This window comes from Scyliorhinus canicula, chromosome 3, assembly GCF_902713615.1.
Source record: "Scyliorhinus canicula chromosome 3, sScyCan1.1, whole genome shotgun sequence".
Classification (NCBI taxonomy): domain Eukaryota; kingdom Metazoa; phylum Chordata; class Chondrichthyes; order Carcharhiniformes; family Scyliorhinidae; genus Scyliorhinus; species Scyliorhinus canicula.
The window spans coordinates 8,114,217-8,141,336 of NC_052148.1; the positions used below are offsets into that span (position 1 = coordinate 8,114,217).

Genomic DNA, 27,120 nt, shown 5'->3' on the forward strand with positions numbered 1-27,120 from the left:
GCCTCCTTCGGCACCTTCCTGTATGTGACCTCTACCTACTACACCGAGAAGAACAACCAGGGAACACCTCCACCTGTAAGTCCCCTTCGAAGGCACGCATCACCCTGACTTCGAACTACATAATCATCCCGTTACTGTTTCAGGGCCAATACCTTGGAAGTCCTTTCCTAACAGCACTTTTCATGTATTGAAACCAGATGGACTGCGTTTCAAAAAGCCAATTCAGCACCACCTTCCCAGGCATATTAGGTAACAACAAGAAATGCTGGTCTTAACCACAGTCACAAGGAGTGGGGAAAATAGAAGGAAGCACAGGTGCTCACCTTGTTTACTCCTCCAGAATTGTGCTTTGAACATATGCTGCCCAACAATGCCAAACCTCCAAGGCCATCATCAAAATCCCGACCTCTGAAAAAGAAAAATCAAGATTTACAGAGAATATTTTGGCTGTGCAGCTCTCAAACCTACCATCACTGACAGATTGACTATACAATCTCTGGTAATGCACAACAAGATTAGATTCATTAAGACTTCATGATGAAGGCACCTCTAGATAGCAAGGATCATGAGATGATAGAATTTCACTTACAGTTTGAAGGAAGGAAGAGTGGGTCCAAGACAAATGTTTTAAACTGAAATAAAGGAAGCTCTGAGGGTATGAAGACAGAGCTGAGGGAGAGGGGGAAAGAGATGGAGAGTGACAGACAGCACTCCCCAATGCATCAAAGAACATAGAACATACAGTGCAGAAGGAGGCCATTCGACCCATCGAGTCTGCACCGACCCACTTAAGCCCTCACTTCAACCCAATCCCCGTAACCCAATAACCCCTCCTAATCTTTTGGACACTACGGGCAATTTATCATGGCCAATCCATCTAACAGCACGTCTTTGGACTGTGGGAGGAAACCGGAGCACCCGGAGGAAACCCACGCAGACACGGGGAGAACATGCAGACTCCGCACAGACAGTGACCCAAGCCAGGAATCGAACCTGGGACCCTGGCGCTGTGAAGCCACAGTGCTAACCATTATGCTACCGTGCTGCCCAAACAGGAGAGATGTACGAGAGAGAGAGCAGATCTCGGAAATGTAAAAGAACGTGAGAGAGGCTGAGAATGGATGAATCTAGAGTAGTTCAAAAATCCAAAAAGGAAATGGGAAGGCATCGGAGGAATATAGTATTGGGGACAGAGACAAGCAGAGTGCTACAAGAAGTGACAAAGAGTTTAACAAAGATCAATGAATAAAGTCACTGTAGGGAATAGAAAGTAAATTTTAAAATGTCCTTTGCTGAATGTACAAAGCATATGAACTAATGGCACAAGTAGAAGTAAATCATTTTGATCTAACGCCATTACAGGTTCATGGGGCAGGAATTAATGGTTCTGCCCTTTGTAAGGGTAATTCTTGTTTATTCCCTTATTTCTCCATTCTTTTATTTTTCCATTATCATTTTTGATCCATGGATGATTAATGGGGATGTACCTGTAACCAGCAGAGAGAGTGAGGAATAACCTCAGGTCATCTCAAAACATAACAGTTTGCAAAACAGCACAGCATAATTCACTTTACTAGATTAAAACAAACACTTTAACTGATTTAATGAATACATTTTTCAAGACAGTGCCCAAGGACAGTGGAGGATCCATAGCAACAGCAACGACAAGGTAACATGAAGGCTCTATTGTTATAACAGCTAAGCCAGCAAAAGACCAGTTCAAACTGGCCTTGATAACAGCATAATATTGCATTCTTTAACATACTCAAGTATGCAGATACGAAAGATTTAGAACTAATGTTGCATATTAAAGATGGACAGCTTGCCGTCAAATCAGATGTGTTTGAGTCTAACCCAAACCAATTGGGATTATATTGGGGTGAGATTAGATGGCTTAAGACAAGCTATAAGTTTCATTCGGCCATTTTTAGTTGAAGCTGGAGCTGGGCTGGATCATTAGCCGGATTTCTTTCTCTCTCTCTTTTCATGAATCATCTATACTTTGATCTGAACTATTCACTGTCTCCCTGTATTCATATTTCATTTTCAGACTTTGACTTTTAAAGTTACTGCGAGCTGTTTGCCTGAGCAAGAAGATAATTTCTGTGATTCTTTGAAAGCTTCAAATTGTCTACGAATTGCCTTTTAAATGACTTTCAAATTGTAATCAATAGAAGACAAATAAAACAATTCCTATTTGCACCTGAGAAGTTTTAACTTAAATTTCTACTGAGTTCCAGTAATGGCAAAGTGCTGCCGGAACCGAATGGTAAATCTATCAGGGAGCAGAGATATCAATGTCTCGTCAGCATAAAAGCAGGTTTCAGACATCTGTTCCAGATCTCAGTGGTGGGGTGGGCTTCCCATGTCGGGACAACATATTCAATAACATTAGCATGTCAGGAATGCTCTTTATGAAAGCAGCTGACTGGAATCCCATCCCCACAATACCTCCAAAGATCACACGGACAACAAATTAGACCAGAGGGATTCAGAATCGGACAGAATCAGCCACACGTCACTGGTGAGCTCAGGAACCTCCGCCGACCTCGTGTCATGCGGCAATGACGGCAGCTCCGCCCTGCACAGGTTTCGTAGTCAGCATCATAATGTCTTCGGTGGGGGGGGGGGGGGGGGGGGGGGGGGGGGGGCAGAGGCAAGGCTCCAGGTACGATCCTAGCGGTAAGGCATGGGAGGGGAGGGGAGGAGAGGAGTGGGGAGGGGTTTGTAATTCTGCAGGGCAAGGGCTTGGCAGGGAGAAGACAAGACAGAGGCAACGGAAGGGGATGAAGGGCAAGGCATGGGTGGGTTGGGGAGGAAGGGGGTCCCAGGAGGAAAAAACCGTAAAACGGAAAAATAAGTATCCTGTGGTAGGATCCCAAATGGGAACCCAACAATGGGAATCCTAATTAATAAAACTGTGAGAAAAGCTGACCGCTCCACAGGAGTGATAACAATGACCAATAGGTATCTTTTATGTTTTTTAAAATGTTAATTTAAACACAGAATTAACCGCATTAACAAAAGACAAACAGCTTAACAGTTAGAACAGGATTTCAGTGAAAGCAGGAACTTTAACTTACATCACAACCCTTTGAGATTATGGCCAGTCAATTCCAGTCCCCCTTGACCCAGAGTCACAACACAAGTGAATTAACCAATACCTTTTAATAAAATACCCAAAGCCTCTGGACATTGGCTGCCCAAAGTCACCAGTTATGTAAATTTAAACACAAGTACTGTTTATTAATAACAAGAATGATAATCAGATATGCAGAAAATACAATTAGTCAACTATTATCTAATTCCTAATCCCCCACTTTAACTTGCCCCCAACCGGTACAAGATAAGCAAACACAGAGGGGAAGAGAGGGGTGAAAATAACAAGTAAAAGTAAAAGATAAAGTCTTTGTTTCATATGTTTGTTTCTAGCACACTGTCCTTCAAATCAGGCTTTCAGATTGAGATTGCTGCTTTCCTGTCTGCAATGCTTTTCACTGTGGATTCATTCAGGTGTGTGCAGTTTCCGAAATACAGCAGCTTTTCCGGAGAAAATACGAGAGAGAGAGAGAGAGAGAGAGAGCAGGTCCTTCTCCTGAGTGTCCAGGGACCCAACTCCACTTTCCTGAGGCCTCTAGAAATCATACCACTCAGGCAGGATCATATCACCATCTGTCACTGGGCAGAATAAGGCCTTTTGGCCAATTCATTGGCCACCTGCCTACCAATCGAATCGAGTCCTATCCCATCTCTCGGGTGCCACAAAGTCTGAGTCCTGTTATCCAAAGCTAGCAAAATATACTATGCTGCAACTTATTGAATTCCTCATTCTGTCTGCCACTTGATGTCCAATAAACATCCATGGATCAAAATGATCATGGTAAAAAATAAAGAATGGGAAAATAAGGGAATCAACAGAAAGGCCCTGACACTTACTTCCAAAATCTGCCACTATATTCCAATTAAGCAAATCAATATATTTTTTAAAACCACTTACGAATAAAGTTAACAGCTAGGTTTTTACTTGTTTTTCTCAGCACAGAATCTTTGGAGAGGGGCCCATTCAGAGCGCAAACAGAAACACCTCTGTTCAGATTCAAATCCCAGGAAGAACTAACTTTTTCAGACAGATGAGGCTTCACCCCTTAATTACATCATCTCTATCGTAGTACTGTGGAATCTGAGTCATTAAAGGGTTTCAAGACGGATTTAATATATTTCTAATTTTAGAAAAAGGGTTAAAGGGCTATGGGGAACCGGTGGGGAGGTGGATTTGCGACCAGGAAGAGATCAGCCATGAAATGGTTGAATAGCGGAGCAGGCTCGAGGGGCTGAATTGCCTACTTCTGTACCTATTCCTATGTTCCTAAGTAGGGATATAGGTAGGTTAGGAGATTGGGCCAAGATTTGACAGATGGAGTTTAATGTAGATAATGTGAGGTTATCCATTTTTGGCTGAAAAAATAGAAAGGCAAATTATTATCTCACTGGAAACCAGATCCAAGATATGCCTGGGTAGAGGGATCTGGGTGTCTATGTTCATGAATTGCAGAAAGTCAGTATGCAGCTACAGCATGTAATTAAAAAGGCAAATGGAATGTTAGCGTTTATTGCTAAAGGACTTTCTATCAAAAATATATCTATCTCTTTCTTTAAACCATTTAATGCCACACATTCCACCGCACTGTGGGGCAGCGAGTTCCACAAATTCACCACCCTCTGTGAGAAGTAGTTCCTCCTCATCTCAGTTCTAAATCTACCGCCTCTCAATCTATATCCATGGTCCACCTTTGTATTATCAATCCCTTTTCGTATTTTATATCCTCGATCAGATCCCCTCTCATCCTTGTAAACCCAAACTGTTTAATTTCTCCTCATACATCAACCTTTTCACTCCCAGAATCAATCTAGTGAACCTCCTCTGAACTGCCTCCTACGCCACCACATCCTTCCTCAAATAAGGAGACCACAACTGGACACAATACTCCAGATGTGGTCTCAGCAACACCCTGTACAATTGCAACAATAATCTACTTTTATACTCCAGTCCTTTTGCAATAAATGCCAACTTTCCATTTGCCTTTCTAATTACATGCTGAGCCTGCGTACCGACTTTCTGTGATTCATGAACAAAGACACCCAGATCCCTCTGCCCAGATCCCTCTGCCCAGATCCCTCTGCCCAGATCCCTCTGCCCAAAGGCATCTTGAATCTCCTTTCCATTGAGTTCATAATTTGCCTTTCTATTTTTTTGACCAAAATGGATAACCTCATACTGATCCACATTAAACTCCATCTGCCAAATTTTACCCCAATCTCCTAGCCTATCTATATCTGTCTGTAAAATCTGTATCTCCTCTTCACTGCCTGCTTTCCCAGCTATTTTGGTATCATCCGCAAATGTTGCTATGTCACACTCTGTCCCAGCTTGCAGATCATTTATATAGATTGTTAACAGTTGAGGTCCGAGGACTGACCCCTGCGGCACCCCGCTGGTTACAGTGCACCAGCCAGGAGCCATTGATCCCAACCCTCTGCTTTCTTTTTTTTTTCTTTTTTTTTTAAATAATTTTTATTGAGAAATTTTGATTTTATACAACAATAACGCACCTTAGTAAAATACCGAAAATAACAATAATATTAACAATCATATACATTCGCCCCATCCCCATGAACAACCCAGCATTTTAACAACAACGCAAATTAACACACTATAAAGTTAAAGCATAAACACTACAATAATGCCACCCCCCCCCCCCCCCCCCCCCCCCCCGGGTTGCTGCTGCTATTGACCCAGTTACCTATCTCTGAGCCAGGAAGTCCAGAAAAGGCTGCCACCGTTTATAGAACCCTTGTATTGATCCTCTCAGGGGAAATTTGACCTTTTCCAATTTTATAAATCCCGCCATGTCACTGATCCAGGTCTCCACACTTGGGGGCCTCGCATCCTTCCATTGTAACAGAATCCTTCGACGGGCTACTAGGGACGCAAAGGCCAGGACCCCGGCCTCTTTCGCCTCCTGCACTCCCGGCTCCACCCCAACCCCAAAAATCGCGAGTCCCCAGCCTGGCTTAGACCCTGGATCCAACCACCCTCGACACCGTCCCCGCCACCCCCTTCCAGAATTCTTCCAGTGCTGGGCATGCCCAGAACATATGGGCGTGGTTCGCAGGACTCCCCGAACATCTGGTACACCTGTCCTCACCCCCGAAGAACCTACTCATCCTAGTCCCGGACATGTGGGCCCGGTGCAGCACCTTAAATTGGATGAGACTAAGCCTCGCACATGAGGAGGAAGAGTTGACTCTCTCCAAGGCCTCCCCAACCCTCTGCTTTCTGTCAGTCAGCCAATCCTCAATCCAATCTAGTACTCCACCCTCAATCCCCTTGCCATCTCACCTTCTGGATAAGTCTTTTATGTGGCACCTTGTCAAAAGCCTTCTGGAAGTTTAGATGTACCACATTCACAGGTTTCCAATTATCCACCTTGCTGGCCAAACCCTCAAAGAACTCCAGAAAGTTTACCAAGCATGACGTACTCTTCATAAAACCACGCTGACAATGGTGGATTGAGCTTTGTCTTTCCAAATGTTCAGTCATCTCCTCCTTAATGATTAATTCCAGCAGTTTCCCCACCACGGAGGTTAAGCTAACCGGTCTATAGCTTCCTACTTTTTGATTCTCTCCCTTTTTGAATCAGGGCATGACATTAGCGTGTTACCAATCCACTGGGACCCTTCCAGAATCCAGGGAATTCTGAAATATCATAACCAATCCATCCACTATCTCTGCTGCCGTCTCCTTTAATGCCCTAGAGTGCAGGCCATCAGGTCCCGGAGACTTATCTGCCCTTAATCCCATCAGTTTAGTCAATACCGTCTCCCTAGTGATCGTTCCTCTTATAGAAGCTTTTGGTATCAGTATTTATATTGTCGGCTAGTTTCCTTGAAACATAAACAATATTCGATTGGCTAGCTACCTGTAAACAAGTAAATGGTTCTCCAGATCTATTAGCAGAACACTTCAGCTGCAAAATTGATGATTACCTCCATTTTACAACCCGTTGATCACAGATTTAGCAGAAATACTGTCTGTATGCATCTTCACCCAGATTTTAATAACATTACTGTGTCAAATTTAAAATATGACAATTTCCTACATTCATCAGACCTGGTCAAATTGTTTTGTCCTGATTGGGCGTCAGACTGGGGAAGGTTGTACTCAGAGATATGACTGTGCTCTATCCTGCTCTCATGTGAGATTATTCCCATATTGTGCCACTAACAGATCTCCTTATAATAACCCCAGTGCCCTAAGTGTGGACATTCCCCAGACAGATAAAGAGTCAAAGAGCAATTGGACAAACTGTTAGAAACAGGAGCTTTGAACCTTGGCTCTAGCAGGGTCAGAGATGGTAACCACCAGCACCCCCTTAAATAATCTCATTCCCTCATTGAACATTTCCCCTTGTGTGTATTCCAAATAATATGGGCAGGATTCTCCGATCGCCGACACCAAAATCACGTTCAGCAATCAGCCGGAGAATCCCCGTTATGGCGGAATGGGAGGCGGCGCCATTTTTTTGCGATGCTCCGCCCCCTCAAAAATGCCACACGCCGATTGGACACCTCAGGACGTCACCTGAGGCCCTCCCCCGCTGCTCCGCCCTGGATGGGCCCCCCCGCCGGACGGACATAGCTGCAGGATCGGAGAATCCAGCCCGTAATCTTCGATTGCACTGGGTGAGGATCACAGTGCCTCGGATAAAGGCAGCACAGATTGGCAACTGGCAAAGCAATCTCACCGCACGCTACGATGTTTCGCCACGGTCTCTCAGCTCCTGACCTCATTCCAGCCTCGGTTCCAACATGGACAAAAGAGTTGAATGCCAGAGGTGAGGTGAGTGACTGCCCTTTGACACCAAGGCAGCATTAGACCGAGTGCGGCATCAAGGGGCCCTCGCTAAACTGGAGTCAATGGGAATCAGGGGGAAGCCTCTCCGCTGGTTGGAGTCATACCCGGCACAAAGGAAGGTGGTTGTGGTGGTTGGAAGTCAATCATCTCAGCTCCAGGACATCACTGCAGGAGTTCCTCAGGGTAGTGTCCTCGGCCCAACCATCTTCAGCTGCTTCATCAATGACGTCCCTTCCATCATAAGGTCAGAAGTGGGGATGTTTGCGGATGACTGCAGAATGTTCAGCATCATTCATAACTCCTCAGATAATGAAGCCGTCCATGTCCAAATGCAGCAAGACCTGGACAATATCCAGGCTTGGGGCTGACAAGCGGTTAGTTACATTCACGTCACACAACTGCCAGGTAATGACCATCTCCTACAGGAGAGGATCTAACCATCGCTTCTTGACATTCAATGGCATTACCATCGCTGAATCCCACACAATCAGCATCCTGGGGGTTACCACTGATCAGAAACTGAATTGTACTAGCCACATTAATACTGTGGCTACCAGGGCAGGTCAGTGGCTGGGAATCCTACGGCGCGTAACTCACCTCCTGGCTCCCCAAAGCCTGTCCACCATCTCCAAGGCACAAGTCAGGGGTGTAATAGAATACTCCCCACTTGCCTGGATGAGTGCAGCTCCAACAACACTCAAGAAGCTCCACACCATCCAGGACAAAGAAGGCTGCTCCCCCTTCCACAAACATTCAAACCCTCCACCACCGATGAACAGTGGCCGCCGTGTGTACCATCTACACGATAGACTGCAGTAACTGCCCAAGGTTCCTTAGACAGCACCTTCCAAACCCACGACCACTACCATCTAGAAGGACAAGAGCTGCAGGTACCTGGGAACCCCACCACCTGGAGGTTCCCCTCCAAGTCACTCACCATCCTGACTTGGAAATATATCGGCCGTTCCTTCACTGTCGCTGGGACAACATCCTGGAACTCCCTCCCTAACAGCGCAGTGGGTATACCTACACCTCAGGGACTGCAGCGGCTCAAGGCAGCAGCTCACCACCACCTTCCGAAGGGTAACTAGGGATGGACAATAAATGCTGGCCTGGTCAATGACACACACACATCCCATAAATCCCACATCTTTAAACAGTGTTAGTTTGATGAAGTATGTTGGGTGTCGGGTACTCACGTGATGAGATGGGCGTTGTCATTGTGCAGTCTTTGCAGAAGGTTATCAAACCTCCAAGTCATGAAATGGTTGAGGGTCATTGTGGCACTGCTGCTGACAGTGATTTGGTCAGTGGTCCACACCTCAATTCCAATCAGAGCGATGCGAAGGTTGAAGGGTCTGTAGTACTACAAAACAAGAAATGTGTTGGGAGGTCAGGTGACTGATCTGAAACTGACTGTCCCAAACAGATACAAGACCAAATTGAAATAAACTGTATTCGGGAGGCACGGTAGCACAGTGTTTAGCACTGTTGCTTCACAGCTCCAGGGTCCCAGGTTCGATTCCCAGCTTAGGTCACTGTCTGTGTGGAGTCAGCACGTTCTCCCCGTGTGTGCGTGGGATTCCTCCGGGTGCTCCGGTTTCCTCCCACAAGTCCTGAAAGACGTGCAGGTTAGGTGGATTGGCCATGATAAATTGTTCCTTAGTGTCCAAAAAGGTTAGGTGGGGTTACTGGGTTACAGGGATAGGGTGGAGGCCTGACCTTAAGTAGGGTGCTCTTTCCAAGGGTCGGTGCAGACTCGATGGGCCGAATGGCCTCCTTCCGCACTGTAAATTCTATGAATGTTACAATAGCACCAAATGCACAATAGCAGCAGAGAAGGAGGTGCCCCATTTATTGCAAAGAGATCAACAGTACAATACCCAGCCCTGCCAGTGAGGATTGGCTATCACAGCACAATGTGATGTCTCTGCCACAGGTTAAAGTTTCAACATCTGGCAAAGGTGGGACTATGGGATTGAGATGCACTGGGAGACATTACACATCTGGCAGGCACACAGAGCACACAGCACAGAGCAAGGAGGCGATGATGGAGCTCGATAAAACACTCATTCAATCACAGCTAGAGCACCGTGTGCTGTTCTGGTCACCGCACTATAGGAAGGAGATAGGAAAGATCTTTTCCCCATAGTTACAGAGACATAACCAGGGAGGGAAAATCGAAGTTAAGGAGCCGGACGTTTCGAGGGGATTTGAGGAAAATCCTTTTCACCCAGAGGGTGATGGGAATCTGGAAGTCGCTGTCTGAAAGGGTGGGAGAGGCGGGAACCCTGACAACATTTATCTAAATTCACTTCAAACAGCACAGCAAACAAGGCCAGGGATCAAGTGCTGGACAATGGGATTCAAATAGGTAGGTACTTGATGGCCAGTATTGAAATAATGGGCCGAAGGGCCTCTTTCTGTCATGTAAAACACTCTGACTCTTTGGGAGCAATGCAGAGCAGAAGAGTGAGACAGAGCACAGTGCGGAGAGAGCAGGAGAGTGAGACAGAGCACAGTGCGGAGAGAGCAGGAGAGTGAGACAGAGCACAGTGCGGAGAGAGCAGGAGAGTCAGACAGCACAGTGCGGAGAGAGCAGGGGAGTGAGACAGAGCACAGTGCGGAGAGAGCAGGAGAGTCAGACAGAGCGCAGTGCGGAGAGAGCAGGGGAGTGAGACAGCACAGTGCGGAGAGAGCAGGAGAGTGAGACAGAGCACAGTGCGGAGAGAGCAGGAGAGTGAGACAGAGCACGGTGCAGAGGGAGCAGGAGAGTGAGACAGAGCACAGTGCGGAGAGAGCAGGAGAGTGAGACAGAGCACAGTGCGGAGAGAGCAGGAGAGAGAGACAGAGCACAGTGCAGAGAGAGCAGGAGAGTGAGACAGAGCACAGTGCGGAGAGAGCAGGAGAGTGAGACAGAGCACAGTGCGGGAGAGCAGGAGAGTGAGACAGAGCACAGTGCAGAGAGAGCAGGAGAGTGAGACAGAGCACAGTGCGGAGAGAGCAGGAGAGTGAGACAGAGCACAGTGCGGAGAGAGCAGGAGAGTGAGACAGAGCACGGTGCGGAGAGAGCAGGAGAGTGAGACAGAGCACGGTACAGAGAGAGCAGGAGAGTGAGGCAGAGCACGGTACAGAGGGAGCAGGAGAGTGAGACAGAGCACAGTGCGGAGAGAGCAGGAGAGTGAGACAGAGCACGGTACAGAGAGAGCAGGAGAGTGAGGCAGAGCACAGTGCGGAGAGAGCAGGAGAGTGAGACAGAGCACAGTGCGGAGAGAGCAGGAGAGAGAGACAGAGCACGGGGCTGAGAGAGCAGGGTAGTGAGACAGAGCACAGTGCAGAGAGAGCAGGAGAGTGAGACAGAGCACAGTGCGGAGAGAGCAGGAGAGTGAGACAGAGCACAGTGCAGAGAGAGCAGGAGAGTGAGACAGAGCACAGTGCGGAGAGAGCAGGAGAGTGAGACAGAGCACGGGGCAGAGAGAGCAGGGGAGTCAGACAGAGCACAGTACGGAGAGAGCAGGAGAGTGAGACAGAGCACGGTACAGAGAGAGCAGGAGAGAGAGACAGAGCACGGTACAGAGGGAGCAGGAGAGTGAGACAGAGCACAGTGCGGAGAGAGCAGGAGAGAGAGACAGAGCACAGTGCGGAGAGAGCAGGAGAGTGAGACAGAGCACAGTGCGGAGAGAGCAGGAGAGTGAGACAGAGCACAGTGCGGAGAGAGCAGGGTAGTGAGACAGAGCACAGTGCGGAGAGAGCAGAAGAGTGAGACAGAGCACAGTGCGGAGAGAGCAGGAGAGTGAGACAGAGCACAGTGCGGAGAGAGTAGGAGAGTGAGACAGAGCACAGTGCGGAGAGAGCAGGAGAGAGAGACAGAGCACAGTGCGGAGAGAGCAGGAGAGTGAGACAGAGCACAGTGCGGAGAGAGTAGGAGAGTGAGACAGAGCACAGTGCAGAGAGAGCAGGAGAGTGAGACAGAGCACAGTGCGGAGAGAGCAGGAGAGTGAGACAGAGCACAGTGCGGAGAGAGCAGGAGAGAGAGACAGAGCACGGTACAGAGAGAGCAGGGTAGTGAGATAGAGCACAGTGCGGAGAGAGCAGGAGAGTGAGACAGAGCACAGTGCGGAGAGAGCAGGAGAGTGAGACAGAGCACAGTGCGGAGAGAGCAGGAGAGTGAGACAGAGCACAGTGCGGAGAGAGCAGGAGAGTGAGACAGAGCACAGTGCGGAGAGAGCAGGAGAGTGAGACAGAGCACAGTGCGGGGAGAGCAGGAGAGTGAGACAGAGCACGGTACAGAGGGAGCAGGAGAGTGAGACAGAGCACAGTGCGGGAGAGCAGGAGAGTGAGACAGAGCACAGTGCAGAGAGAGCAGGAGAGTGAGACAGAGCACAGTGCGGGGAGAGCAGGAGAGTGAGACAGAGCACGGTACAGAGGGAGCAGGAGAGTGAGACAGAGCACAGTGCGGAGAGAGCAGGAGAGTGAGACAGAGCACAGTGCGGGGAGAGCAGGAGAGTGAGACAGAGCGCAGTGCGGAGAGAGCAGGAGAGTGAGACAGAGCACAGTGCGGAGAGAGCAGGAGAGTGAGACAGAGCACAGTGCGGAGAGAGCAGGAGAGTGAGACAGAGCACAGTGCGGAGAGAGCAGGAGAGTGAGACAGAGCACAGTGCGGAGAGAGCAGGGGAGTGAGACAGAGCACAGTGCGGAGAGAGCAGGAGAGTGAGACAGAGCACAGTGCGGAGAGAGCAGGGGAGTGAGACAGAGCACAGTGCGGAGAGAGCAGGAGAGTGAGACAGAGCACAGTGCGGGGAGAGCAGGGTAGTGAGACAGAGCACAGTGCGGAGAGAGCAGGAGAGAGAGACAGAGCACAGTGCGGAGAGAGCAGGAGAGTGAGACAGAGCACAGTGCGGAGAGAGCAGGAGAGTGAGACAGAGCACAGTGCGGAGAGAGCAGGAGAGTGAGACAGAGCACGGTACAGAGAGAGCAGGAGAGTGAGACAGAGCACAGTGCGGAGAGAGCAGGAGAGTGAGACAGAGCACAGTGCGGAGAGAGCAGGAGAGTGAGACAGAGCACAGTGCGGGGAGAGCAGGAGAGTGAGACAGAGCACAGTGCGGAGAGAGCAGGAGAGTGAGACAGAGCACAGTGCGGAGAGAGCAGGAGAGTGAGACAGAGCACGGGGCAGAGAGAGCAGGAGAGTGAGACAGAGCACAGTGCGGAGAGAGCAGGGTAGTGAGACAGAGCACAGTGCGGGGAGAGCAGGAGAGAGAGACAGAGCACAGTGCAGAGAGAGCAGGAGAGTGAGACAGAGCACAGTGCGGAGAGAGCAGGAGAGTGAGACAGAGCACAGTGCGGAGAGAGCAGGAGAGTGAGACAGAGCACAGTGCGGAGAGAGCAGGAGAGTGAGACAGAGCACAGTGCGGAGAGAGCAGGAGAGTGAGACAGAGCACAGTGCGGAGAGAGCAGGAGAGTGAGACAGAGCACAGTGCGGAGAGAGCAGGAGAGTGCGACAGAGCACAGTGCGGAGAGAGCAGGAGAGTGCGACAGAGCACAGTGCGGAGAGAGCAGGAGAGTGAGACAGAGCACAGTGCGGAGAGAGCAGGAGAGTGAGACAGAGCACAGTGCGGAGAGAGCAGGAGAGTGAGACAGAGCACAGTGCGGAGAGAGCAGGGTAGTGAGACAGAGCACAGTGCGGAGAGAGCAGGAGAGTGAGACAGAGCACAGTGCAGAGAGAGTAGGGGAGTGAGACAGAGCACAGTGCGGAGAGAGCAGGAGAGTGAGACAGAGCACAGTGCGGAGAGAGTAGGGGAGTGAGACAGAGCACAGTGCGGAGAGAGCAGGAGAGTGAGACAGAGCACAGTGCGGAGAGAGTAGGAGAGTGAGGCAGAGCACAGTGCGGAGAGAGCAGGAGAGTGAGGCAGAGCACAGTGCGGAGAGAGCAGGAGAGTGAGACAGAGCACAGTGCGGAGAGAGCAGGAGAGTGAGACAGAGCACAGTGCGGAGAGAGCAGGAGGTGAGACAGAGCACAGTGCGGAGAGCAGGAGAGTGAGACAGAGCACAGTGCGGAGAGAGCAGGGTAGTGAGACAGAGCACAGTGCGGGGAGAGCAGGAGAGAGAGACAGAGCACGGGGCAGAGAGAGCAGGAGAGTGAGACAGAGCACAGTGCGGAGAGAGCAGGAGAGTGAGACAGAGCACAGTGCGGAGAGAGCAGGAGAGTGAGACAGAGCACAGTGCGGAGAGAGCAGGAGAGCGAGACAGAGCACAGTGCGGAGAGAGCAGGAGAGTGATGCAGAGCACAGTGCGGGGAGAGCAGGAGAGTGAGACAGAGCACAGTGCGGAGAGAGCAGGAGAGTGAGACAGAGCACAGTGCGGAGAGAGCAGGAGAGTGAGACAGAGCACAGTGCGGGCAGAGCAGGAGAGTGAGACAGAGCACAGTGCGGGGAGAGCAGGAGAGTGAGACAGAGCACAGTGCGGAGAGAGCAGGAGAGTGAGACAGAGCACAGTGCGGAGAGAGCAGGAGAGTGAGACAGAGCACAGTGCGGGGAGAGCAGGAGAGTGAGACAGAGCACAGTGCGGAGAGAGCAGGAGAGTGAGACAAAGCACGGTACAGAGAGAGCAGGAGAGTGAGACAGAGCACGGTACAGAGAGAGCAGGAGAGTGAGACAGAGCACAGTGCAGAGAGAGCAGGAGAGTGAGACAGAGCACGGTACAGAGAGAGCAGGAGAGTGAGAGAGAGCACGGTACAGAGAGAGCAGGAGAGTGAGACAGAGCACAGTGCGGGGAGAGCAGGAGAGTGAGACAGAGCACAGTGCGGAGAGAGCAGGAGAGTGAGACAGAGCACAGTGCGGAGAGAGCAGGAGAGTGAGACAGAGCACAGTGCGGGGAGAGCAGGAGAGTGAGACAGAGCACAGTGCGGGGAGAGCAGGAGAGTGAGACAGAGCACAGTGCGGAGAGAGCAGGGTAGTGAGACAGAGCACAGTGCGGAGAGAGCAGGAGACTGAGACAGAGCACAGTGCGGGGAGAGCAGGAGAGTGAGACAGAGCACAGTGCGGAGAGAGCAGGAGAGAGAGACAGAGCACAGTGCGGGGAGAGCAGGAGAGTGAGACAGAGCACAGTGCGGGGAGAGCAGGAGAGTGAGACAGAGCACAGTGCGGAGAGAGCAGGAGAGTGAGACAGAGCACAGTGCGGGGAGAGCAGGAGAGTGAGACAGAGCACAGTGCGGAGAGAGCAGGAGAGTGAGACAGAGCACAGTGCGGAGAGAGCAGGAGAGTGAGACAGAGCACAGTGCGGTGAGAGCAGGAGAGTGAGACAGAGCACAGTGCGGAGAGAGCAGGGTAGTGAGACAGAGCACAGTGCGGAGAGAGCAGGAGAGTGAGACAGAGCACAGTGCGGAGAGAGCAGGAGAGTGAGACAGAGCACAGTGCGGAGAGAGCAGGAGAGTGAGACAGAGCACAGTGCGGAGAGAGCAGGAGAGTGAGACAGAGCACAGTGCGGAGAGAGCAGGAGAGTGAGACAGAGCACGGGGCAGAGAGAGCAGGAGAGTGAGACAGAGCACAGTGCGGAGAGAGCAGGAGAGTGAGACAGAGCACAGTGCGGGGAGAGCAGGAGAGTGAGACAGAGCACAGTGCGGAGAGAGCAGGAGAGTGAGACAGAGCACAGTGCGGAGAGAGCAGGAGAGTGAGACAGAGCACAGTGCGGAGAGAGCAGGAGAGTGAGACAGAGCACAGTGCTGAGAGAGCAGGAGAGTGAGACAGAGCACAGTGCGGGGAGAGCAGGAGAGTGAGACAGAGCACAGTGCGGAGAGAGCAGGAGAGTGAGACAGAGCACAGTGCGGAGAGAGCAGGAGAGTGAGACAGAGCACAGTGCGGAGAGAGCAGGAGAGTGAGACAGAGCACAGTGCGGAGAGAGCAGGAGAGTGAGACAGAGCACAGTGCGGAGAGAGCAGGAGAGAGAGACAGAGCACGGTACAGAGAGAGCAGGAGAGTGAGACAGAGCACAGTGCGGGAGAGCAGGAGAGAGAGACAGAGCACAGTGCGGGAGAGCAGGAGAGTGAGACAGAGCACAGTGCGGAGAGAGCAGGAGAGTGAGACAGAGCACAGTGCGGAGAGAGCAGGAGAGTGAGACAGAGCACAGTGCGGAGAGAGCAGGAGAGTGAGACAGAGCACAGTGCGGAGAGAGCAGGAGAGTGAGACAGAGCACGGTACAGAGAGAGCAGCAGAGTGAGACAGAGCACGGTACAGAGAGAGCAGGGTAGTGAAACAGAGCACAGTGCAGAGAGAGCAGGAGAGAGAGACAGAGCACAGTGCGGGGAGAGCAGGAGAGTGAGACAGAGCACAGTGCGGAGAGAGCAGGGAGAGTGAGACAGAGCACAGTGCGGAGAGAGCAGGAGAGTGAGACAGAGCACAGTGCGGAGAGAGCAGGAGAGTGAGACAGAGCACGGTACAGAGAGAGCAGGGGAGTGAGACAGAGCACAGTGCAGAGAGAGCAGGAGAGTGAGACAGAGCACAGTGCGGAGAGAGCAGGAGAGTGAGACAGAGCACAGTGCGGAGAGAGCAGGGAGAGTGAGACAGAGCACAGTGCGCAGAGAGCAGAGAGTGAGACAGAGCACAGTGCGGAGAGAGCAGAGAGTGAGACAGAGCACAGTGCGGAGAGAGCAGAGATAGTGAGACAGAGCACAGTGCGGGAGAGAGCAGGAGAGTGAGACAGAGCACAGTGCGGAGAGAGCAGGGAGAGTGAGACAGAGCACAGTGACAGGAGAGAGCAGGAGAGTGAGACAGAGCACAGTGCGGAGAGAGCAGGGAGATGAGACAGAGCACAGTGCAGGAGAGAGCAGGAGAGTGAGACAGAGCACAGTGCGGAGAGAGCAGGGAGAGTGAGACAGAGCACAGTGCGGAGAGAGTAGGAGAGTGAGACAGAGCACAGTGCGGAGAGAGCAGGAGAGTGAGACAGAGCACAGTGCGGAGAGAGCAGGAGAGTGAGACAGAGCACAGTGCGGAGAGAGCAGGAGAGTGAGACAGAGCACAGTGCGGAGAGAGCAGGAGAGTGAGACAGAGCACAGTGCGGAGAGAGCGAGGAGAGTGAGACAGAGCACAGTGCGGAGAGAGCAGAGAGTGAGACAGAGCACAGTGCGAGAGAGCAGGAGAGTGAGACAGAGCACAGTGCGGAGAGAGCAGGAGAGTGAGACAGAGCACAGTGCGGAGAGAGCAGAGAGTGAGACAGAGCACAGTGCGGAGAGAGCAGGAGAGTGAGACAGAGCCAGTGCGGAGAGAGCAGGGATAGTGAGACAGAGCACAGGGCGGAGAGAGCAGGGAGTGAGACAGAGCACAGTGCGGAGAGAGCAGGAGAGTGAGACAGAGCACAGTGCGGAGAGAGCAGGAGAGTGAGACAGAGCACAGTGCGGAGAGAGCAGGAGAGTGAGACAGAGCACAGTGCGGAGAGAGCAGGAGAGTGAGACAGAGCACAGTGCGGAGAGAGCAGGAGAGTGAGACAGAGCACAGTGCGGAGAGAGCAGGAGAGTGAGACAGAGCACAGTGCGGAGAGAGCAGGAGAGTGAGACAGAGCACAGTGCGGAGAGAGCAGGGTAGTGAGACAGAGCACAGTGCGGAGGGAGCAGGAGAGTGAGACAGAGCACAGTGCGGGAGAGAGCAGGAGAGTGAGACAGAGCACAGTGCGGAGGAGAGCAGGAGAGTGAGACAGAGCACAGTGCGTGAGAGAGCAGGAGAGTGAGACAGAGCACAGTGCGGAGAGAGCAGGAGAGTGAGACAGAGCACAGTGCGGAGAGAGCAGGAGTAGTGAGACAGAGCACAGTGCGGAGAGAGCAGGAGAGTGAGACAGAGCACGGGGCGGATGAGAGCAGGAGAGTGAGACAGAGCACAGTGCGGAGGAGAGCAGGAGAGTGAGACAGAGCACAGTGCGGAGAGAGCAGGAGAGTGAGCAGAGCACAGTGGCGGAGAGAGCAGGAGAGTGAGACAGAGCACAGTGCGGAGAGAGCAGAGAGTGAGACAGAGCACAGTGCGGAGAGAGCAGGAGTGAGACAGAGCACAGTGCAAGAGAGCAGGAGAGTGAGACAGAGCACGTGCGGAGAGAGCAGGAGAGTGAGACAGAGCACAGTGCGGAGAGAGCAGGAGAGTGAGACAGAGCACAGTGCGGAGAGAGCAGGGGAGTGAGACAGAGCACGGGGCAGAGAGAGCAGGAGAGTGAAACAGAGCACGGGGCAGAGAGAGCAGGAGAGAGAGACAGAGCACAGTGCGGAGAGAGCAGGAGAGTGAGACAGAGCACAGTGCAGAGAGAGCAGGGTAGTGAGACAGAGCACAGTGCGGAGAGAGCAGAGAGTGAGACAGAGCACAGTGCGAGAGCAAGAGGAGACAGAGCACATGCGGAGAGCAGGAGAGAGACAGAGCACAGTGCGGAGATAGCAGGAGAGTGAGACAGAGCACAGTGCGGAGAGAGCAGAGAGTGAGACAGAGCACAGTGCGAGAGAGCAGGAGAGAGAGACAGAGCACAGTGCGGAGAGAGCAGGAGAGAGAGACAGAGCACAGTGCGGAGAGAGCAGGGTAGTGAGACAGAGCACAGTGCGGAGAGAGCAGAGAGTGAGACAGAGCACAGTGCGGAGAGAGCAGGAGAGTGAGACAGAGCACAGATCGGAAGAGCAGGAGAGACAAGACAGAGCACAGTGCGGAGAGAGCAGGGTAGTGAGACAGAGCACAGTGCGGAGAGAGCAGGAGAGTGAGACAGAGCACAGTGCGGAGAGAGCAGGAGAGTGAGACAGAGCACAGTGCGGAGAGAGCAGGAGAGTGAGACAGAGCACAGTGCGGGAGAGCAGGGTAGTGAGACAGAGCACAGTGCGGAGAGAGCAGGAGAGTGAGACCGAGCACAGTGCGGAGAGAGCAGGGAGAGTGAGACAGAGCACAGTGCGGAGAGAAGCAGGAGAGTGAGACAGAGCACAGTGCGGGAGAGCAAGAGTGAGACAGAGCACAGTGCGGAGAGCAGGAGAGTGAGACAGAGCACAGTGCGGAGAGAGCGGAGTGAGACAGAGCACAGTGCGGAGAGAGCAGGAGATGAGACAAAGCACGGTACAAGAGCAGGAGAGTGAGACAGAGCACAGTGCAGAGAGAGCAGGGGAGTGAGACAGCACAGTGCGGAGAGAGAAGAGAGAGAGGACGAGCACAGTGCGGAGAGAGCAGAGAGTGAACAGGCACTGCGGGAGACAGGAGAGTGAGACAGAGCACAGTGCGGAGAGAGCAGGAGAGTGAGACAGAGCACAGTGCGGAGAGAGCAGAGTGAGACGAGCACAGTGCGGAGAGAGCAGGAGAGTGAGACAGAGCCAGGGCAGAGAGAGCAGAGAGGGAGAGAGCACAGTGCGGGGAGAGCAGGAGAGTGAGACAGAGCACGGTACAGAGAGAGCAGGAGAGTGAGAGAGCACAGTGCGGAGAGCAGGAGAGTGAGACAGAGCACAGTGGGAGAGAGAAGGGTATGAGACAGAGCACAGTGCGGAGAGCAGGAGAGTGAGACAGAGCACAGTGCGGAGAGAGGAGAGTGAGACAGAGCACAGTGCGGAGAGCAGGAGTGAGACAGAGCACAGTGCGAGAGAGCAGGAGAGTGAGACAGAGCACAGTGCGAGAGAGCAGAGAGTGAGACAGAGCACGTGCGAGAGAGCAGGAGAGTGAGACAGAGCACGTACAGAGAGCAGAGAGTGAGACTGAGCACAGTGCGTAGAGAGCAGGAGTGAGACAGAGCACAGTGCGGGAGAGCAGGAAGTGAGACAGAGCACGGTACAGAGAGAGCAGGAGAGTGAGACTGAGCACGTGCGGAGAGAGCAGGAGAGTGAGACAGAGCGCAGTGCGGAGAGCAGGAGGTGAGACAGCAGTGCGGAGAGAGTAGGAGAGAGCAGAGCACAGTGCGGAGAGAGCAGAGAGTGAGACAGAGCGCAGTGCGGAGAGCAGAGAGAGACAGAGCACGGGCTGAGAGAGCAGGAGAGTGAGACAGAGCACAGTGCGGAGAAGCAGGAGAGTGAGACAGAGCACAGTGCGGAGGAGAGCAGGAGAGTGAGACAGAGCACAGTGCGGAGAGAGCAGGAGAGTCAGACAGAGCACAGTGCGGAGAGAGCAGGAGAGTGAGACAGAGCACAGTGCAGAGAGAGCAGGAGAGTGAGACAGAGCACAGTGCGGAGAGAGGAGGAGAGTGAGACAGAGCACAGTGCGGAGAGAGCAGGAGAGTGAGACAGAGTACGGTACAGAGAGAGCAGGAGAGTGAGACAGAGCACGGTACAGAGGGAGCAGGAGAGTGAGACAGAGCACAGTGCGGAGAGAGCAGGAGAGTGAGACAGAGCACGGGGCAGAGAGAGCAGGAGAGTGAGGCAGAGCACAGTGCAGAGAGAGCAGGGGAGTGAGGCAGCACAGCGCGGAGAGAGCAGGAGAGTGAGACAGAGCACAGTGCGGAGAGAGTAGGAGAGTGAGACAGAGCACAGTGCGGAGAGAGCAGGAGAGTGAGACAGAGCACAGTGCGGAGAGAGCAGGAGAGTGAGACAGAGCACGGGGCAGAGAGAGCAGGAGAGTGAGGCAGAGCACAGTGCGGAGAGAGCAGGAGAGAGAGACAGAGCACAGTGCGGAGAGAGCAGGAGAGTGAGGCAGAGCACAGTGCAGAGAGAGCAGGAGACTGAGACAGAGCACAGTGCGGAGAGAGCAGCAGAGTGAGACAGAGCACAGTGCGGAGAGAGCAGGAGAGTGAGACAGAGCACAGTGCAGAGAGAGCAGGAGAGTGAGACAGAGCACAGTGCAGAGAGAGCAGGGGAGTGAGACAGAGCACAGTGCGGAGAGAGCAGGAGAGAGAGACAGAGCACAGTGCGGGGAGAGCAGGAGAGTGAGACAGAGCACAGTGCGGGGAGAGCAGGAGAGTGAGACAGAGCACAGTGCAGAGAGAGCAGGAGAGTGAGACAGAGCACAGTGCAGAGAGAGCAGGGGAGTGAGACAGAGCACAGTGCGGGGAGAGCAGGAGAGTGAGACAGAGCACGGTACAGAGGAGGCAGGAGAGTGAGACAGAGCACAGTGCGGGAGAGCAGGAGAGTGAGACAGAGCACAGTGCGGGGAGAGCAGGAGAGTGAGCAGAGCACAGTGCGGAGAGAGCAGGAGAGTGAGACAGAGCACGTGCGGGAGAGCAGGAGAGTGAGACAGAGCACAGTGCAGAGAGAGCAGGAGAGTGAGACGAGCACAGTGCAGAGAGAGCAGGGGAGTGAGACAGAGCACAGTGCGGAGAGAGCAGGAGAGAGAGACAGAGCACAGTGCGGGGAGAGCAGGAGAGTGAGACAGAGCACAGTGCGGAGAGAGCAGGGAGTGAGACAGAGCACAGTGCGGAGAGAGCAGGAGAGTGAGACAGAGCACAGTGCAGAGAGAGCAGGGGAGTGAGACAGAGCACAATGCGGAGAGAGCAGGAGAGTGAGACAGAGCACAGTGCGGAGAGAGCAGGAGAGTGAGACAGAGCACAGTGCGGAGAGAGCAGGAGAGTGAGACAGAGCACGGGGCAGAGAGAGCAGGAGAGTGAGACAGAGCACAGTGCGGAGAGAGCAGGAGAGTGAGACACAGCACGGTACAGAGGGAGCAGGAGAGTGAGACAGAGCACAGTGCGGAGAGAGCAGGAGAGTGAGACAGAGCACAGTGCAGAGAGAGCAGGGGAGTGAGACAGAGCACAGTGCGGAGAGAGCAGGAGAGTGAGACAGAGCACAGTGCGGAGAGAGCAGGAGAGTGAAACAGAGCACAGTTGCGGGGAGGAGCAGGAGAGTGAGACAGAGCACAGTGCGGAGGAGAGCAGGAGAGTGAGACAGAGCACAGTGCGGAGAGAGCAGGAGAGTGAGACAGAGCACAGTGCGGGGAGAGCAGGAGAGTGAGACAGAGCACAGTGCGGAGAGAGCAGGGGAGTGAGACAGAGCACAGTGCGGAGAGAGCAGGAGAGTGATACAGAGCACAGTGCGGTGAGAGCAGGAGAGTGAGACAGAGCACAGTGCGGAGAGAGCAGGGGAGTGAGACAGAGCACAGTGCGGAGAGAGCAGGAGAGTGAGACAGAGCACAGTGCGGAGAGAGCAGGGGAGTGAGACAGAGCACAGTGCGGAGAGAGCAGGAGAGTGATACAGAGCACAGTGCGGTGAGAGCAGGAGAGTGAGACAGAGCACAGTGCGGAGAGAGCAGGGGAGTGAGAGAGAGCACAGTGCGGAGAGAGCAGGAGAGTGAGACAGAGCACAGTGCGGAGAGAGCAGGGGAGTGAGGACAGAGCACAGTGCGGAGAGAGCAGGGGAGTGAGACAGAGCACAGTGCGGAGAGAGCAGGGTAGTGAGACAGAGCACAGTGCGGAGAGAGCAGGAGAGTGAGACAGAGCACAGTGCGGAGAGAGCAGGAGAGTGAGACAGAGCACAGTGCGGAGAGAGCAGGAGAGAGAGACAGAGCACAGTGCGGAGAGAGCAGGAGAGTGAGACAGAGCACAGTGCGGGGAGAGCAGGAGAGTGAGACAGAGCACGGGGCAGAGAGAGCAGGAGAGAGAGACAGAGCACAGTGCAGAGAGAGTAGGGTAGTGAGACAGAGCACAGTGCGGAGAGAGCAGCAGAGTGAGACAGAGCACAGTGCGGAGAGAGCAGGGTAGTGAGACAGAGCACAGTGCGGAGAGAGCAGCAGAGTGAGACAGAGCACAGTGCGGAGAGAGCAGGGGAGTGAGACAGAGCACAGTGCGGGGAGAGCAGGGTAGTGAGACAGAGCACAGTGCGGAGAGAGCAGGAGAGTGAGACAGAGCACAGTGCGGGGAGAGCAGGAGAGTGAGACAGAGCACGGTACAGAGAGAGCAGGAGAGTGAGACAGAGCACAGTGCGGGGAGAGCAGGAGAGTGAGACAGAGCACGGTACAGAGAGAGCAGGAGAGTGAGACAGAGCACAGTGCGGGGAGAGCAGGAGAGTGAAACAGAGCACAGTGCGGGGAGAGCAGGAGAGTGAGACAGAGCACGGGGCAGAGAGAGCAGGAGAGTGAGACAGAGCACAGTGCGGAGAGAGCAGGAGAGCGAGACAGAGCACAGTGCGGAGAGAGCAGGAGAGTGAGACAGAGCACGGTACAGAGAGAGCAGGAGAGTGAGACAGAGCACAGTGCGGAAGAGCAGGAGAGTGAGACAGAGCACAGGGCAGAGAGAGCAGGAGAGTGAGACAGAGCACAGTGCGGAGAGAGCAGGAGAGTGAGACAGAGCACAGTGCGGAGAGAGCAGGAGAGTGAGACAGAGCACAGTGCGGAGAGAGCAGGAGAGTGAGACAGAGCACAGTGCGGAGAGAGCAGGAGAGTGAGACAGAGCACAGTGCGGAGAGAGCAGGAGAGTGAGACAGAGAGAGTGCGGAGAGAGCAGGAGAGTGAGACAGAGCACAGTGCGGAGAGAGCAGGAGAGTGAGACAGAGCACAGTGCGGAGAGAGCAGGGAGTGAGACAGAGCACAGTGCGGAGAGAGCAGGAGAGTGAGACAGAGCACAGTGCGGGAGAGAGCAGGAGAGTGAGACAGAGCACAGTGCAGAGAGAGCAGGAGAGAGAGACAGAGCAGCAGTGCGGAGAGGAGCAGGAGAGTGAGACAGAGCACAGTGCGAGAGAGCAGGAGAGTGAGACAGAGCACAGTGCGGGAGAGCAGGAGAGTGAGACAGAGCACAGTGCGGAGAGAGCAGGAGAGTGAGACAGAGCACAGTGCGGAGAGAGCAGGAGAGTGTGACAGAGCACAGTGCAGAGAGAGCAGGAGAGTGAGACAGAGCACAGTGCGGAGAGAGCAGGAGAGTGAGACAGAGCACAGTGCGGAGAGAGCAGGAGAGTGAGACAGAGCACGGTACAGAGAGAGCAGGAGAGTGAGACAGAGCACGGTACAGAGGAGCGAGAGTGAGACACACAGTGCGGAGGAAGCAGTGCACAGTCAGAGGTCAGACAATGTAACAGTGTACAGCTGCCCATTGTTTTGCTGGCAGCAGACAACTATTATAATTTTCTTAGGCAGGAACTCAAGGCCTGTATTAAATTTTGCTCGGTATCGTTGGAACCAACAATTCTACAGACACGTGCTTGTAGGATTAGAATAGCGGTTTTATATACTTACAAAGCCAGCCTGTTAGCCGTTGAACTTTCGGTGAACTGGCTGGCTACCCTGTGGCACGGATCTTATACAGCAGCTCCAGGGGGAGGATCCTGGGCGAGCAAGGGAGGAGCCCAGTACAACTCTCGAGTCTCCCAGAGCTACTCCCCCTGGTGGTCAGGTAGTGCACCTGCACGTACAATATTGATGCATATATCAGATTATAATACCATGTGAATTCTCATTCATCACAGGTTGTCTGTCTTTTTTGCTAATCTAAAGAATGCCCTTTGTCCTAGATATTGCTACTGTGTTATATAATCACTTGCCTTACATTTGTAAGAGGGGAATTTTGGAATGACTGTGGTCACTCTAATTCCATCCACGACCTTGTGTTAAATAAATGTCCTTTCACAAAATCGAAGTGCTGACTGTTTTGTTTCTCCACAGTGGTAGAAGCAGGGTCGATAGTGACATTTAAGGGGCATCTTGACAAATATGATAGGATGGGAATAGGGATACGGACCCAGGTGTGGAAGATTTTAGTTTAGACGGGCAGCATGGTCACAGGCTTGGAGGGCCGAAGGGCCTGTTCCTGTGCTGTACTTTTCTTTGTTCTTTCTTCATTTGGAAGCCAATGGTTAGCCTGCTTTAGTGAGCATAGGCCTCATACTCACCAGATCCACCGCATTTCCAATGTCATCACTCTCTTCACGACATCATCTCTATTATTCCCCACATTCTGGTACTGCAAGGGAAACAATGATTATTGATCATTCCGGGGGAAACGACTTGACCCACGTTCCCCATGATCCCACCCACTTCCCTCAATTCCACTCACTCCCCATCGTGGGAGAACCTCAGGAAAGCCTGGCATCATCTGGGAGAGAGAAACAGAGTCAACGTTTTGAGTTAGAGTCATATGGACTCGAATATTAACTCTGTTTCTCTCTCCACAGACGCTGCCAAGCCTGCTGCATTTTATCCGGCGTTTCTCTCTTTATTAGCACAGGAGACCCTGGGTAATATTCCGGCAACCCGGGTTCGAATCCCGTACGCAGATGGTGCAAATTGAACCCAATAATATCTTGATTTCAAAGTCTGACGATGGCCATGAATCATTGCCGATTGTTGTAAAAATCCATCTGGGTCACGAATGTCCTTTAGGGAAGGAATCTGCCGTCCTTACCTGGTCTGGCCTATATGTGACTCCAGGCCCACAGCATGGGTTGATTCTTCAATTCCCTCAGGGATGGGCAATAAATGCCGGCCCGGCCATTTTCCTGCTGCTCCTCATCCCCATGAGCATCGGAAAGCTGTTAGGCTGACCCCTTTTTGGAGAAGGGGCAGCGACTGATGGATGTCACCAATGCCTACAGCGATGGAGTACAGCTCATTGAACATAGAACATACAGCGCAGAAGGAGGCCATTCGGCCCATCGAGTCTGCACCGACCCACTTAAGCCCTCACTTCCACCCTATCCCCGTAACGCAATAATCCCTCCCAACCTTTTTTTGGACACTAAGGGACAATTTAGCATGGCCAATCCTAACCTGCACAGCTTTGGACTGTGGGAGGAAACCGGAGCACCCGGAGGAAACCCACGCACACACGGGGAGAACGTGCAGACTCCGCACAGACAGTGACCCAGCGGGGAATCGAACCCGGGACCCTGGCGCTGTGAAGCCACAGTGCTATCCACGTGTGCCACCATGCAATGTAGGACTGAGGTCTCTGTATCGTACAAGTGTTGACGTCGGTGTGTTGGCACCAGCGCCATTACCTCAGTTCATCGTTCACTCCCTCCAGCCTACAGAGGGCGACACCACTCACCATCGCATTGTCTGTCACAAGCACCAGCTCCAGATACCTCATCTCCGACATCAGATCCCGTTTTACCTGGAGGAGAGAAAATCTCAGTCACTTTGAGGGAATTGTGCCCGTGCCCCCGGCTGGGAGAGAGGCAATCGGGGCCCTGCAAGGCAGCTTTGTATGTACCAGTTAACTATTCCGTACGCGGCTGATCGTCAGTTTGTTCAGTCAGTTAGCTGCAGCGCCCATTACTCACCCGGTGATCCCTGAAGGAAATCAGTCAGAATTGACTCGGGGGAACATTTTTCACTCCACAGTCACTGGGTGCTGGGGGAAGGTCTTCAGGTCGGTATACAAAATGCGGCCACCTTTGTCCCCCTCAAGGTGTTCATGACGTACGTCCGATTACTGAAAACAATCAGAGCACTGGGGGAGAGAGAGAAAACAAATGTTAAACATGAAGCAAATATGAAGATGACATATTGACTAACCCAACCCTGCTGAATTTTAACGGGTCCTTAGTCCTTTGGATTCAAATATAATGACTGTGTTCCTGTGCCCTGCTGAATCGCTCACCCCAGCACAGTTTGGTGATGAGTGACCATAAACCTCTTCATTCCTCCATGGCATTTGGGTGTCACTGGCAAAGCCAGCACAATAATAATCTTTATTATTGTCACAAGTGGGCTTACATTAACAATGAAGTTACTGTGAAAAGCCCCTAGTCGCCACATTCCGGCGCCTGTTCAGGTACCCAGAGGGAGAATTCAGAATGTCCAATTCACCCAACAAGCACGTCTTTCGGGACTTGTGGGAGGGAACCGGAGCTCCCGGAGGAAACCCACGCAGACACGGGGAACGTGCAGACTCCGCACAGACAGTGACCCAAGCCAGGAAGCGAACCAGGGTCCCTGGAGCTGTGCTAACCACTGTGCTACCGTGCTGCCCAGCATTTGGTCCCCATCCCTAATTGTCCTTAAACTGAGTCACTTTTTCATCGAAGAGAATTCCTAGAGTGCGGAAGGAGGCCATTCCTAGAGGCTGGTTTAGCTCACTGGGCTAAATCGCTGGCTTATAAAGCAGACCAAGCAGGCCAGCAGCACGGTTCGATTCCCGTACCAGCCTCCCCGGACAGGCGCCGGAATGTGGCGACTAGGGGCTTTTCACAGTAACTTCATTGAAGCCTACTCGTGACAATAAGCGATTTTCATTTTGTTTCATTTCATTTCAGACAATCAAGTCTGCACCAACCCTCTGAAGGAGCAGCCTACCGAGGCTCACTCCCCCGCCTACCGAGGCTCACTCCCCGCCTCCGAGGCTCACCCCCCGCCTACCGA

At 52.8% G+C, this 27,120-nt stretch overlaps 1 long non-coding RNA gene across 1 annotated transcript; it reads right to left on the reverse strand.

Annotated features, from left to right (window-relative positions):
* Positions 1 to 328: 328 nt before the first annotated feature.
* On the reverse strand, positions 329 to 25,874 carry LOC119963684. Its single transcript, XR_005460127.1, has 4 exons — positions 25,805 to 25,874; positions 24,648 to 24,718; positions 9,115 to 9,281; positions 329 to 408 (listed from the first exon to the last, which is right to left on the reverse strand). It is a non-coding gene; the product is annotated as an uncharacterized LOC119963684 (long non-coding RNA).
* Between the last annotated feature and the right edge of the window lie 1,246 nt (positions 25,875 to 27,120).